The sequence below is a fragment of the Cololabis saira genome, chromosome 24, assembly GCF_033807715.1.
Source record: "Cololabis saira isolate AMF1-May2022 chromosome 24, fColSai1.1, whole genome shotgun sequence".
Classification (NCBI taxonomy): domain Eukaryota; kingdom Metazoa; phylum Chordata; class Actinopteri; order Beloniformes; family Belonidae; genus Cololabis; species Cololabis saira.
This window is the reverse complement of record NC_084610.1, coordinates 17,708,074-17,722,287: the sequence shown is the minus strand read 5'-3', so window position 1 is coordinate 17,722,287 and position 14,214 is coordinate 17,708,074. Positions and strand designations below refer to the sequence as shown.

Genomic DNA, 14,214 nt, shown 5'->3' with positions numbered 1-14,214 from the left:
GTATGTGTGTGTGTGTGCATATGTGTGTGTGTGTGTGTGTGTCCATACATGCGTGTGTGTGTGTGTGCATACATGCGTGTGAGTGTGTGCGTGTGTGCGTGTGTGCATACATGCGTGTGAGTGTGTGTGCATACATGCGTGTGTGTGTGTGTGCATACATGCGTGTGTGTGTGTGTGTGCATACATGCGTGTGTGTGTGTGTGTGTGTGTGTGTGAGTGCGTGTGTGTGAGTATCTGTGTGTGTGTGTGTGTGTGTGTGTGTGTGTGTGCATACATGTGTGTGTGTGTGTGTGTGCGTGTGTGTGTGTGTGTGTGTGTCCATACATGCGTATGTGTGTGTATGTGAGTATCTGTGTGTGTGTGTGAGTATCTGTGTGTGTGTGTGTGTGTGTGCAAGTGCGTGTTTGTAAGTGTGCGCGTGCGTCTGTGTGTGTGTGTGTGTGTGTGTGTGTGTGTGTGCATACATGCATGCGTGTGTGTGTGTGTGTGTGTGTGTGTGTGCATACATGCGTGTGTGTGTGCATACATGCGTGTGTGTGTGTGTGTGCATACATGCGTGTGTGTGTGCATACATGCGTGTGTGTGTGCATACATGCATGTGTGTGTGTGTGCATACATGCATGTGTGTGTGTGTGTGCATACATGCGTGTGTGTGTGTGTGTGTGTGTGTGTGCATACATGCGTGTGTGTGTGTGTGTGTGCATACATGCGTGTGTGTGTGTGTGCATACATGCGTGTGTGTGTGTGTGCATACATGCGTGTGTGTGTGTGTGCATACATGCGTGTGTGTGTGTGTGCATACATGCGTGTGTGTGTGTGTGCATACATGCGTGTGAGTGTGTGCGTGTGTGCATACATGCGTGTGTGTGTGTGTGCATACATGCGTGTGTGTGTGTGTGCATACATGCGTGTGTGTGTGTGTGCATACATGCGTGTGTGTGTGTGTGCATACATGCGTGTGAGTGTGTGCGTGTGTGCATACATGCGTGTGTGTGTGTGTGCATACATGCGTGTGAGTGTGTGTGCATACATGCGTGTGAGTGTGTGTGTGCGTGTGTGTGTGTGTGTATGCATACATGCGTGTGAGTGTGTGTGTGTGTGTGCGTGTGTGTGTGTGCATACATGCGTGTGTGTGTGTGTGTGTGTGTGTGCATACATGCGTGTGAGTGTGTGTGTGTGTGTGCGTGTGTGTGTGTGCATACATGCGTGTGTGTGTGTGTGTGTGTGCATACATGCGTGTGTGTTTGTGCATACATGCGTGTGAGTGTGTGCGTGTGTGCATACATGCGTGTGAGTGTGTGTGTGCGTGTGTGTGTGCATACATGCGTGTGTGTGTGTGCATACATGTGTGTGTGTGTGTGCATACATGTGTGTGTGTGTGTGTGTGTGTGTGTGTGCATACATGCGTGTGTGTGTGTGCATACATGCGTGTGTGTGTGTGCATACATGTGTGTGTGTGCATACATGTGTGTGTGTGTGTGTGCGTGTGTGTGTGTGTGTGTGTGTGCATACATGCGTGTGTGTGTGCATACATGTGTGTGTGCGAGTGTGTGTTTGTAAGTCTGTGCGTACGTCTGCGTGTGTGATGTGGTGAGAGACTGTTTTTGAAGCCTTCCTGACAGCAGGGAGAGGCTCCCACTCTGGGCTCGTAGCCCCGTGGCTCAGGGCCCGCTGCCGTCTCCACCGTGGTTGTTGACGACAGTGTTTCAGCCGATGCCGAGCTGGTCAGCCACACCATTGAGAGGAAATGTTCTGACTCAGCACACAGAAACACGGCCCGCTTGGCACTCGGGGAGAATCCCCTGAGCGTGTCCACACCAGTCACCTTTTACAAATGTCAATCAGAGTCTTTTTAGAGAAATCAGAACATGTTTGCAGGTCAGGGGAGATGAAATCTTCCTTGTCAGTTATTTCCTCCCTGAAACTCCTCAACATACCTGAATGTGAATATCCAAGATCTAAGAAGGTCTTCTTCGTCTGATCATGCTCATGTAGATCATTTGCCACGGTTACATGATATTTTTTAATTATTCCGAATTAAATAATTCAGAGTTAAACTATTTTCCTTCGAGTTTACATGGAAATAGTAATTCCGAATTGGGGGTTGGGAAGGTTCTGATTGGATAGGGGGGCGGAAGTTACGTCTACCGGAAGAAAAACAAACTTAGCCGCTTAGCCGCACAACTTTGAAAAGCTCACAATTTTTATGTTTCCTGCCATCTATTCTTTTAATTATTTCCAGGTCCTCCAAGCTATTTATTAAATAAATGGTCTCTGCTCTTGACCACTGTTTACTGCGTGCTGCATCTTGAAACTTTGTTTAGAAAACAAGCCCAGCGCGGAATGTAAGCGTCATGGAGACAGACGGGCGAGGGAACGAGCAGCACAGAAAGACCGGAATTAATTTAAAGCGGAATTATTCTATTCAGATTTAAAATCAGAATAAACCAGCCACTTACTTTGAAATTAAGTTTAATTCGGAATGGCCATTTTCATTCGGAATTAGGTGTTTACATGGTCATTTTTACTAATTTTAAATTTGATTTAATTTTAATTCTGAATTAAAGAGGAATTAAACTTCCCATGTAAACACACTGATTGCAGGGGAGCAGCAGAGCGGTTCCCTGCTTGATGGTGGCCCCCTGGGGGGTCTGTGCTTTCACGTAGTCACAAGTGTTGAGCTTCATCTAAGGAGGATTGAGATGACCTGTCTGCACGGACGTCGCTAAGCTTTGCCCTCCTACACCTGGGGAAGTGTTTGCTGTTTCACGTTACCACAGGGGTTCTGGTTTTTCAGTGAGAGAATCACTGTTTTAATAAAACACAATTGCCTTTTTCCCGGTGATTGACCGCTCGGCCGGTGCTCGTATCACTGGCTTCATTCTGCATGTTCTTCCAGAAAGTCTGTGGATGTGGTTTTTTTACACTACGTCACACAACTGCACAGAACTGAACCCATCTTTTAAAAATAAGTCGTCATTTCGTAATTAATGAAGCAGAAACTCCTAATTTTGACAATTAATTTTGATAAATCTGTGACTAGTGTGTGAACTTTTGATGGGGGGGGGGGCTCATCCATTGGCTTGTTATGTTATAATAAATGGAAATGAGTAATACATTAATCCCTCGCTATAACGTGGTTCACCTTTCACGTCTCGCTGCTTCACGGATTTGCATTGTGCATCGTGTTCTGCATTCTGATTGGCTAAACAGTCTTCCCGCTTCTTCACTTCCTGTGTCAATAATGTTGGTCGCCTAGCAACAATGCTGAGAACGGCCAATGAGCTTCAGCAGCAGCTCAAGAACAGGACCCTCTGATGAATCGTTCATTACAGTCTTAAATATAACTGATGGTGGCATGTCGGTTTATAACAATCTTTTTGCTCAGAAGAAAAAAGAGCAACAACAACGATCCATAACTGTTCTTCTCTCGAAAAAACACACCTGCACCACAAGCTTTAGAAGAAAAAGACGCTACGGAGCGAGTCAGGATGCAGCAGCATCAGAAGAGCAGTGAAATTCACGCCAGTCACAATTTGTCCTACTGTACTAGGGCTGTTCGATTAATCGATTTTAAATCGTAATCGCGATTATGTAATTAGAACGATGTTAAAACGTGAAAATCGTAAAATCGATTTTTCACTTTTTTTTTTTAATTTTTTTTTTTACCTTGTCTGCACACATATTAATGATTGATACCATAATAATGATTGATGGAAATACCTCTCAATACCTGCGACAAGTGCCCCATGGGAGAGGCTCTTTAGTGTAGGAGGGGGCGTTGTAACATGCCACCGGGTAGACCGGCTCGTGTTCCTTGCAAAAAACTTGCAAATGTGAACAGCAAATGTAATGACTGACATTACACACCTCTACCTCCTTCATGGGTTACATTATTATTTAGCATGCAAAGACCCAGTTAAGTTTAATTAGAAATGTCTTGTTTTATTTAATTGGAAATATAACTTACTGTATGTTTGCAAGTGCTGATTTTTTTTTCAGAGTTTTGCACTTTATTCATTAATTTTTGGTTTAATAAGAGCAAAGTTTGCACTTAAAGCCCAATGGGGCAAATGTTCAATAAAAAAACAGCATATTTGAAATCATTTCTTTGCCTTTTGTCAATTCACAAAATAATCGTAATCGAAAATCGGATTTTGAGAGAAAAAAATCGAGATTTTATTTTTGGGTAAAATCGAACAGCCCTATACTGCACTAGTGTTTTTTTTTTATCATCATTTTTAATTTCTCCCGTTCAAATCCAATTACTCGGGTCGCGGTGGGGCGGGGCTGATCTCCGCATTTTGAAGCCTTGTATAAAAATTGTAAAAAAAAAAAAAGTTGCTACTTCGCGGATTTCACTTATCACAGGTTGTTTTTGGAACGTAACCCCTGAGAAAAACCAGGGATTACTGTACATTCAATATTTATCAGTCCGCCTTGCTGACGTCTGGACAGACTGAATGAAGGCCAGAATGAGGGACTTTTCCCCCACAAGCTAGAAATCAAACACTAATGCAACATTGTGAAAAACAATAGTTTCAATTACTCTTCCTAATAAATTGTTTATCTTCTCAACAAAACCGGTAAATCATAGCAGGGCTTGTCCGACTAGTCTCAAGCTTCTGAACATGTGGTTTGGGGCAGTACAGGATCCACTGCTGATGCTGCAGGACGCTAAAGTCAAGCATTTTCAGTTCTGTAACTGTGTTTGGTGACCAGCTGAGTCTCATTCCCTCCACGCAGAAGCATGAAGCAGGAGCATGAAGCAGGCTTCAAGTACTCAGGTAATTACCAGGTTCCCATATGTAGCTGATGTTGCACTCACCATTACTTTCCACGCCAGCAACGTGCGTAATATGTGAAAGGATATTAATGCTGATGGGATTCTCAGCGTGAAACATTAGAGGTATGACGTGCGGCTGCATAAACAAGTGGAATTGTGTGGCTCTTGCTGTGAATGCATGACACTTGGCGGTGGGCTGCATAGTGGGGTACACTTCCTATTAATCTTCTGGAAACTTCCACAAACTTTCCAAAAAAAGTTAAGCTGTGGAATTATGCAAACATCAGGGGGTGTTGTTCAACCGGATTCTATCAGAAATGCAGCTTATAAAAACATGAATGCAACGCCGAGCACGGAGGAACAGTTAACGAGACTATGCTAATATTCTCTGGATCAGGGGTCGGCAACCCATGGCTCTAGAGCCGCATGCGGCTCTAGAGCCGCATGCGGCTCTTTAGCGCCGCCCTAGTGGCTCCTGGAGCTTTTTCATAAATGTTTGACTTTTTTTCCTTTTTTTCTTCTTTTTTTTCTTTCTTTTTTCATTTTTTCTTCTTTTTTTCTTTTTGTCTCTTTTTCTTCTTTTATTTCTTTTTTCTTCTTTTTTTCTCTTTTTTCCTTTTTTAATCTCGACATTTTGACTTTTTTCTCGAAATTTTGACTTTCTTTTTTTTTTCCTTTCTTTTTTTCCTTTTTCTTTTTTTCCTTTTTCACTTTTTTTCTTTTTCTTTTCCTTTTTAATCTCCATATTTCAACTTTAATCTCCATATTTCGACTTTAATCTCCATATTTCGACTTTTTTCTCGAAATCTTGACTTTTTCTCGTCATTTCAACTTTTTTCTCGAAGTGCGTAACGAAAAAATAAATCTCCCCCCAGTTATAACTAATATAGATACAGCATGTGTTTCCTTCATTCTAAGGCTTATACAAGACTTTTCATTTTTTGCGGCTCCAGACATATTTGTTTTTTGTGTTTTTGGTCCAATATGGCTCTTTCTACATTTTGGGTTGCAGACCCCTGCTCTGGATGCTCCAAATATGGCGCTTTTCCACTAGTACCTACTCGGCTGTACTCAACTCAGCTCGGCTTGACTCAACTTGGACTGGTTTCTTTTTCATAACAATCAGCACCTGGAGCAGAAGTAGGAGGTTGGAGCGAAGCTGCTGTGACGTATTTGATTGTGTGATCTAAACGAAGAAGACAACACTAAAGATGTAGAACCTGGAGGAGATGATAAATGTGCTGCTGGGTCTGGGGCTTGTGTCAAGTTAAAAAATGAGAGTGAGAGAAGCTTCAAGCGGCAACGCTTTTTAATTATTTTAGTTTGTCTCTGTGCTGCTGAAAAGTCAGCTGGAGCCACGAGCAGCTATGAAGTGACAGAACTCCTGGTAGATCTGGTCGTTCCTTATCGCCTGTCTTGATCCCTTTTTAATTCTCTCCTCGGCCACCAGGTTTATGAACATCTGCACCTCAGAGTTGGATCACCAAACAGACTTTTGCTGCCGTTGCCTGTCGAATAAAATGAACAAGAAGCCGCCGTCAGAGTCGCTCTTTCTCTGATGTCACATCCTGACTCAGACGTCTGACTCCAACCCCCGACCAATCACCTGTACTGTGATGATGTCAGATACAGCCGACTCAGCCGCTTAGAACCTCGGCAGAATAGTTACAGAAAAGTATCTACTCTGCACGTTAGACCCCTAGTGGGAAAGCGCAAAACCGAGGCGAGTCGGGCTGAGTAGGTACTAGTGGAAAAGCGCCAATAGTTTACAGCTGATTCCGGACACATGGACAGATACAGGCTGGAGGAATATACAAAACGCTTAGTCATTCTTTAACCTACATGATCCGTAACAGAACATTGGCCAACAGAGTCAACAGCATCATAGTTCACTGAACAAGCGAGCACCACTATCTCCGGTGCCGTGTTTGTCTGTTCCCGTTTGTAAACTCCTGCACACACACATGCCGTACTTACCTTCCTCGCCTGCAAACGTTCGTCTGACAAGGTTTTTTCTGCTTGGAAAGAGACGTCCACTTCACAGGCCCTTGTGGTCGAAACGTTGACAAACGAGAAACAATATTAAGAGTTTATCTGAGTGAGTGCACTTTCTGTTCTTCTTCTTTATTTGTTGGAGCAAACATCCTTTTTTGTTTATTCAAGCATGCTTTCATGGTTGTACAGCGGTAGCACAAAACCCATCCCTTCCCTTCAGCACCCGAGAAAGCATTGAGATAAAGACTAAATGTATTTGAGTGTTGTTTGGTATGATCATTTCTTGCAACCAGATACATCTCGGGCATCTGGGGCGCTTTTTTCTTGTTGTTGTTGTTGTTGTTTTCCTGGCAGGCATATCTTTGGAGAAAGCCCGTAAATATGCGGATAGATTTGAAAACAGTATGCTGCACCCCATTAGTCTCTGAGTTAGATTGCAGACATCCTTTACAACATGAATGCTATGATCTGCAAATGATAAATGACTTCTCTGGAGATACAGCTCCGAATCCTTTTATCTTCCCAGATTAGTTCAGGAATGTCTGTCTTATCTAGTTGTCTTTTAAAGAAATGATGTAACAGGGCCAGGCTAATGTGTGCTCTGGCGAGAGCGACTCCATGCATTTTTCAGGATGCGGTTGATTACATTTTCTGGATGGTTTTTCATTTCTAACCAGCTTTAGGCATTATGGGTTTTACTTGCAAAAGAGTGAGCATTGTAATGCCGTGCATCAGCATCATAGCTTTGCTTCATTTTCTGGAACAGTTGAACATTTTCTATGCATTCGTAGAGTGATTTCTTTTAAATCATTTATTGTATACTTAGCATTTCCTGATGTCACACACTCCATCCGTTCCTTTTTTCCACTTTTTATGTGCATGTGACTTGATGTGGGACTGATCTGACATTATGCATGATAGTCATGGAGCAACGCTTGCTAAATAATGCATCAGAAGTCCTCATCACATGGCACGGTGACGTTCTCCGGCTTTGCAAGAGTGATGTGGCTGCAGCCACAACAGGTCAGCTGCTACGTCGGCTCTCATCCGGCTGCACCAGCTGGGAACCGCCGGCACAGTTCTTCCTCAAGTGGCTGAAAGCATCCCTGGCACCTGGGACACGAGACATGTTTCTGTCCTTTGATCTTAATTTCTGTTATCTGCTCAGGTCAAATCTCCAAGACTTCATTTCTAGCAGGGAAGCCGGGAAAATGGTAGTTCTAGAGTTTTTGTACAACCTCCTTTTGAGGTCCGTGTTCCTTATGTTTCTTAGGGTGTTTTCAGACCTGTGGCCCGTTTGTTTTGTTCCGATTCAGGGGCTAAATCGATACAGTTGTTTCGTTTTTCGTTTGTGGCGTTTGTGTTCACAAGGCAACCGTCTGTAGCGGTTCAAAGCTGTTAACAAATGCCATGCGCGAACCAACTGTTCTCTCATTGGTCAGAAATGAACACGGAAGGATTTTGGTCTTCCTTCCCCCGGGAAAAACAACAATGGTTATGAGTGAGTTGTGTCAGTTGGTGTGTGGATTATGTTCTCACTGCAAACGAATCGCTCCAGGTCTGGAATGGAAGCGAGCCGAGACCACCTCTCCTAGACCAGGGCTCGGCAACCCGCGGCTCTAGAGCCGCATGCGGCTCCTTAGCGCCGCCCTAGTGGCTCCTGGAGCTTTTTCAAAAATGTTTGACCTTTTTTTTCCTTTTTTTCGTCTTTTCTTTTTTTTCCTTTTTTTCTTCACTTTTTTTCCTTTTTTTCTTCTCGAAATTTTGACTTTTCTTCTTGACATTCTGATTTTTTTTCTCGATATTTCAACTTTTTTCTTGAAATTTTGACTTTTTTCTCGACATTTAGACTTTTTTCTCGACATTTAGACTTTTTTCTCGAGATTGTACTTCAACATTAATCTCGGAATTTCGACTTTTTTGTCGAAATTTCGACTTTTCTTGACATTTCACATTTTTTCACGACATTTCAACTTTTTTCTCGACATTTCGACTTTTTTCTCAACATTTCGACTTTTTTCACCAAATTTTGACTTTTTTCTCGACATTTACGCCTTTTTTCTCAAAATTTCGACTTTCTTCTCGACATTTCCGCCTTTTTTCTCGACATTTCAACTTTTTTCTCAACATTTCGACTTTTTTCACCAAATTTTGACTTTTTTCTCGACATTTACGCCTTTTTTCTCGAAATTTTGACTTTTTTCTCGACATTTCCGCCTTTTTTCTCGAAATTTTGACTTTTTTCCCGACAATTTTGACTTTTTTCTCAAAGTGCATAATGAAAATAAATCTCCCCCCAGTTCTAACTAATATAGAAACATGCAGCATGTGTTGCCTTCATTCTAAGGCTTATACAAGACTTTTCATTTTTTGCGGCTCCAGACATATTTGTTTTTTGTGTTTTTGGTCCAATATGGCTCTTTCATTATGTTGGGTTGCCGACCCCTGTCCTAGACGATCTCGGCTCACTTGTTTTGTGCCGCATCCGAGCGCGATTGCTGTGTTCACATATGCCAAATGAACCGATCTTCAGGGGGAATCGCTCCCTGTTTCGGAACAACTGCTCCAAAGGGGACAGGTGTGAAAGCACCCTTAAATTACTTTCTCTTCTGCCTGCCAGACATATCATTTCTTGGTATTCTAAGAAAGCGTTAAAGAAAATGCAGTTTAACTCTTCATGTGTCGCCATTGGTGCCGTTTTAAACATGTACTTGGAACTACTCTGTTTATACTCATCCTTGATGTCTCCAGCAAGTTTTATTTGAGATAGACCGACTGGAAAGGTTTTTTTTTTTTTTTTATGTGCTGATGCCACTATAGATAAAACATAGCAGCGAGGGGCAATTTATGATGTCGATTCCCACTGTACCTCCTGCTGCAGCAGACGCAGGGGAGGGCAGCTGTCTGCCCTGACCAGCGGGGGTCTGAGATGGCAGGAAAGTGGGACCAACAAACACAGTGACCTCAGTGCAGGGATATCTGCCACAGACAACAATGCTAACTGCAATCATGATAATAATGGAGAGAGGAGGGGAGAGCAAAGCCCCCCGGCAGTCAAAGGCCTCTACCAGCATAACCTGTAGGTAGTAGGATTTCTACAGTTGTATGACATAATTGCTTCTCACATGATAAGATTTACATCGGCTTAATCTTGTGTATGACATTATGGCGCTTTTACACTAGTACCTACTCGGCTCTACTCAACTCAGCTCGGCTCATCTCAATTTGGCCAAGTTTCTTTTCCATAACAATCCAGCACCCAGATCAGAAGTAGGAGGTTGGAGCGAAGCTGCTGTGACGTATTTGATTGTGTGATCTAAATGAAGAAGACAACAACACTAAAGATGTAGAACCTGGAGGAGATGATAGATGTGCTGCTGGGTCTGTGGCTTGTGTTCAGTGTCAAGTTAAAAAATGAGAGTGAAGCATAGGACTGTTCGATTTTGCCCAAAAATAAAATCTCGATTTTTTTTCTCTCAAAATCCGATTTACGATTACGATTATTTTGTGAATTGACAAAAGGCTTTATTGAACATTTGGCCCATTGGGCTTTAAGTGCAAACTTTGCTCTTATTAAACCAAAAATGAATGAATAAAGTGCAAAACTCTGTAAAATAAGTTGAAAAAAAGTTTTAAAAAATATAATAAAATATAGTTTTATCTCTGGAAAAAAAAAAAATCAGCAAATCAGCACTTGCAAACATACAGTAAGTTATATTTCCAATTAAATAAAACAAGACATTTTCTAATTAAACTAAACGGGGTCTTTGCATGCTAAATAATAATGCAACCCATGAAGGAGGTAAAGGTGTGTAATGGGGCACTTGTCGCAGGTATTGAGAGGTATTTCCATCAATCATTAATATGGTATCAATCATTGATATGTGTGCAGACAAGGTTAAAAAAAAAAAAAAAAAAAAAAGTGAAAAATCGATTTTACGATTTTCATGTTTTAACATCGTTCTAATTACATAATCGCGATTACGATTTAAAATCGATTAATCGAACAGCCCTAGTGAAGCATTAAGATTCCCCTCACTAGAGACAGGAGGTCCGGTTGGCACCGGCAGTCAGGCAGGTAACGTTCTCTTGGCCTCCACCAAACCCAGACTCACACATTGTCCTGTCAAACAAGGCAGTATGATTTGTCAGTTTACAGTTTCTACGTCTCCACACAAGTGTGGACCACACCAACAGCGTTAGCGCGCTTCCCACCACTCCCTCTGATGCTTGGCAATGTGAAGCTTTCATGAAGCTGCTTGTCGAGCGAACCAAATGAAACTCCCGCTACACTGTTTTTGTACTTACATTGACGTCACTGGACGTTGGGGAGTGTTGGGCTTGAATCGGGAGGGCTCTGGCGTCTTCTGTGCACCATGCACTTAGTAGTCGTGGACTATGGGATTTTACAAGGTCTTCGGCCTTGTGGCTGAGTCGCTGTTGTTTCTCAACACGACCACATTCGAGTGATTTGACTTCCAGTTGACCGTGGTAGGCTATTTCCAGCAGTGAGGTAGACTAGCTGCAAAGGTATGGAGCCAAATCAAGGCCAAGAGTTTTGCTAATTTGAAAATAAAATTTGAACCTGAAAATTCAAGTTTTGATCATGAACTTATTTTTTTACAGTTTCAATTTTTTTTTCAGTATCAGATCTTTTTTTCAGTTTCAGATCTTTTTATTTTAGTTTCAGATCTTTTTTCAGTTTCAGATCTTTTTTTTTTCAGTTTCACATCTTTTTTTTCAGTTTCACATCTTTTTTTTCAGTTTTAGATCTTTTTTTCAGTTTCAGATTTCTTTTTCAGTTTCAGACTTTTGGCCCCGATCTGGCGTAGGGGGCGTGGTATCCACTGAGAGGGGCGTGGCATCATGAGTGACAGCATAAGAGAGAAGGCGGGGGACGTTCCTCAGTCATGTTGCCTTCAGGAAACGTAGGTTGCAGAAGTTATCAGTAGAAGTTTGATTCAACACTGTATATACACTATATTCACGTGATTGGCAGTGGAAAAAAACTGATATTAGTGACACATTTCTGTTTAAAAAGCTGTTTTAGACCGTACTTGGCACCAAACGATACTGCAATGCGTTCATGGTAGTATGTGGAAGTGGGAAATGTCAAACTTTAAAGTGTGGCTGTTGAACTGTACAGTCTGGCATAGTACAGTTTTATACTGCGATTGGTGCCAAGTACGGTCTAAAACAGCTTTTTAAACAGAAATGTGTCATTAATGTCATTTTTTTCTGTTTTTTTCTTTTTTGTTGGCTCCATACAAAGGTGGCATGCTATCAAAGTAATACGCTTAAAAAAAAACGAACAAGTATTTTAAAACACACACTTTCATATCACAAATGTTTGCAAATAAAGACTGCATAGTTGGGTGATTTGATTTTATACACCTGTGGCAATGGGTCTGATTGAGACACCTGAATTCAATGATGAATAGGTGCAGCCGGAATAATCTCACAGTTTCATGGGATACAGCGTCTGTGAGGTAGGATGAGCAGGACACCTCTGGTGAGTTGCAGTGAGACTCACTGGGTGTCTGCGGTGTTGTGAAAAGATCTGCAAGGCCATTGGTGGCAGCTTCAATCATGTAGGGTAAACAGGTAAAAGCTAAAAGCAAATCAGTAAATTGTTCTAAAGTCTAAAGCTTTAAACAATGTAACTTTTTCTGTGAAATCATAGCTCACTTTTTCCATGAAATACTGTCTTTCTGAGCACAGACGAGCAACATAGTATTGTTTTGTAAACAAATGCATGAGAAATCTGCTCCTTGATGGATGAATGAAATACTGAAGGGTTCGCATATTTCTAACTCCAGAGTGCATCATATCATTGAATAGTTGAGTGACTCTGGAGCAATTTCAGTGCTCAAGGGGGAGGGAGATCGCTTATCGCCCCTAGACAGCACTGCACCGACAACCATCATTCATCAATAGTTGATAAATCACAATGAGGGAAGCATGGTTATTGACCTACGTTCACAAACGCAGTTCTGCAGCTATTTGCCTTCAGGTCCAACATCCGTTCTGAAACTAAATTCATTTATGTGCCTTTTAGGTATCTGTCGGAGTTGTCTGACAACGTTTTGGTCAGGAGTGAACTGCAGAAATTGATGTTTAATAAGTATTGAAATGAACAGAGAGATCAGTACACGTCCCTGGTGCATCTTCTCTGCAGTAGCATGAGTCAGAAGTGATGGCATATTGCCCGTGTCTCCACTCTAGGGACTGATGATACGATTCATGTCTGCTAACCTGACATGCTACACACATGTAGAACAAAGATTGTCAGCTGCTTTATGTTTACTTTGATCAGTTATACAGAAGGATAGAATAATGTCCTTTTCTTTCTTTATGGGGCTTTGCAATGATTAGATATGTCTGCTCCGCGGATCAGTAAGGCAATCGTGATATCCGGATCGTTTTTCATTCATTTATCAATGTCATCATCCATCTTGCTTGAGTGGAGCGGCACCGTCAGCTCCCTCTTGCACACCTAGTGACCTTTTCAGCAAGAGTCCACTTTGAGGGAAAATCAGTCGCTGATGCTAGATTCACACTGAAATTCGTCAAAAATCGTCTCTGGAGGTTCGTGACGCCTGCATCGCTGCTTGCCAAAGTCTGTTGACGCCTGCAGTGGGCGGGGCTTTCCAGCTGCGCTGCAGAACTGGAGGGAACAAAGTGCATATAGCCTACATGTATCTATATATAGCGTGCACATGTTCAGTTTCCTATTTTACCATGGATCACACTTTGGGAAGCCTTCTTTATATTTCAGCATTATTTCTGCGTAGATAAGAGTGAGTTTGATGCTCCTTAACAAGGTTGGTCCGCGGATCAACAGCAACCATCGGGGAGCCGTTGCGGCTGCAGTCTGTCTGCGGTGAACACTGACACACCGGGTCATGGCGGATTTGGTCATATTGTTTAAACTGTGTTTTGTGATTAATAATCGTGGGTTTTAATTATTTTGCATTGGATCGATGTAGCAAATAAAATCGTTCGGACCATACAGCTCCTCAACCGTCAGTTACGTGTTTCACATGAGCAGAGTTCAGGTAAAAACGGCAGTCAAATCAGCAAAAATGTCAGTTTGATGGATAAAATAGATTAATTCCTGAGAAAATAAGTTTGTTAGCCTGTTCCCGCACTTGTAAAAGTCGCCCAAAACACCTATCCAAGTTATACCCAAAGTAAATTGAAAGCTGTGACTACTAGTATTATTCAGTAATCTCAGTTTGAACACACTGAAATACACGTTTTATTTCAGCCGGAAATTTGTTTTGTAATCAGGTGTCTGCAGATGAGCGAATCTGTGACTTATTGGTTTGAAAACACACTGAGACCACAGCATGAAGCCTCATCAAGTTCAAATTTGATAACAATACCACAAAAAATTTGTATTTTACACATGTTTTTGTACGACTATGTCT

At 42.0% G+C, this 14,214-nt stretch overlaps 1 protein-coding gene across 2 annotated transcripts in view; it reads left to right on the top strand.

Moving 5' to 3' along the window:
• LOC133425354 (beta-1,3-galactosyltransferase 1-like) overlaps positions 1 to 14,214 on the top strand; it is a 279,193-nt gene that overhangs the window by 32,256 nt on the left and 232,723 nt on the right. The window contains exon 1 of one of the 2 annotated variants that reach the window (XM_061716173.1): positions 6,774 to 6,884. The exons of the other annotated variant lie outside the window; for it this stretch is intronic. The gene's annotated coding sequence lies outside the window, so the exon portion shown is untranslated. Of the gene's footprint in view, positions 1 to 6,773; positions 6,885 to 14,214 lie in introns of those variants that run through there. 2 annotated transcript variants of the gene reach the window in all.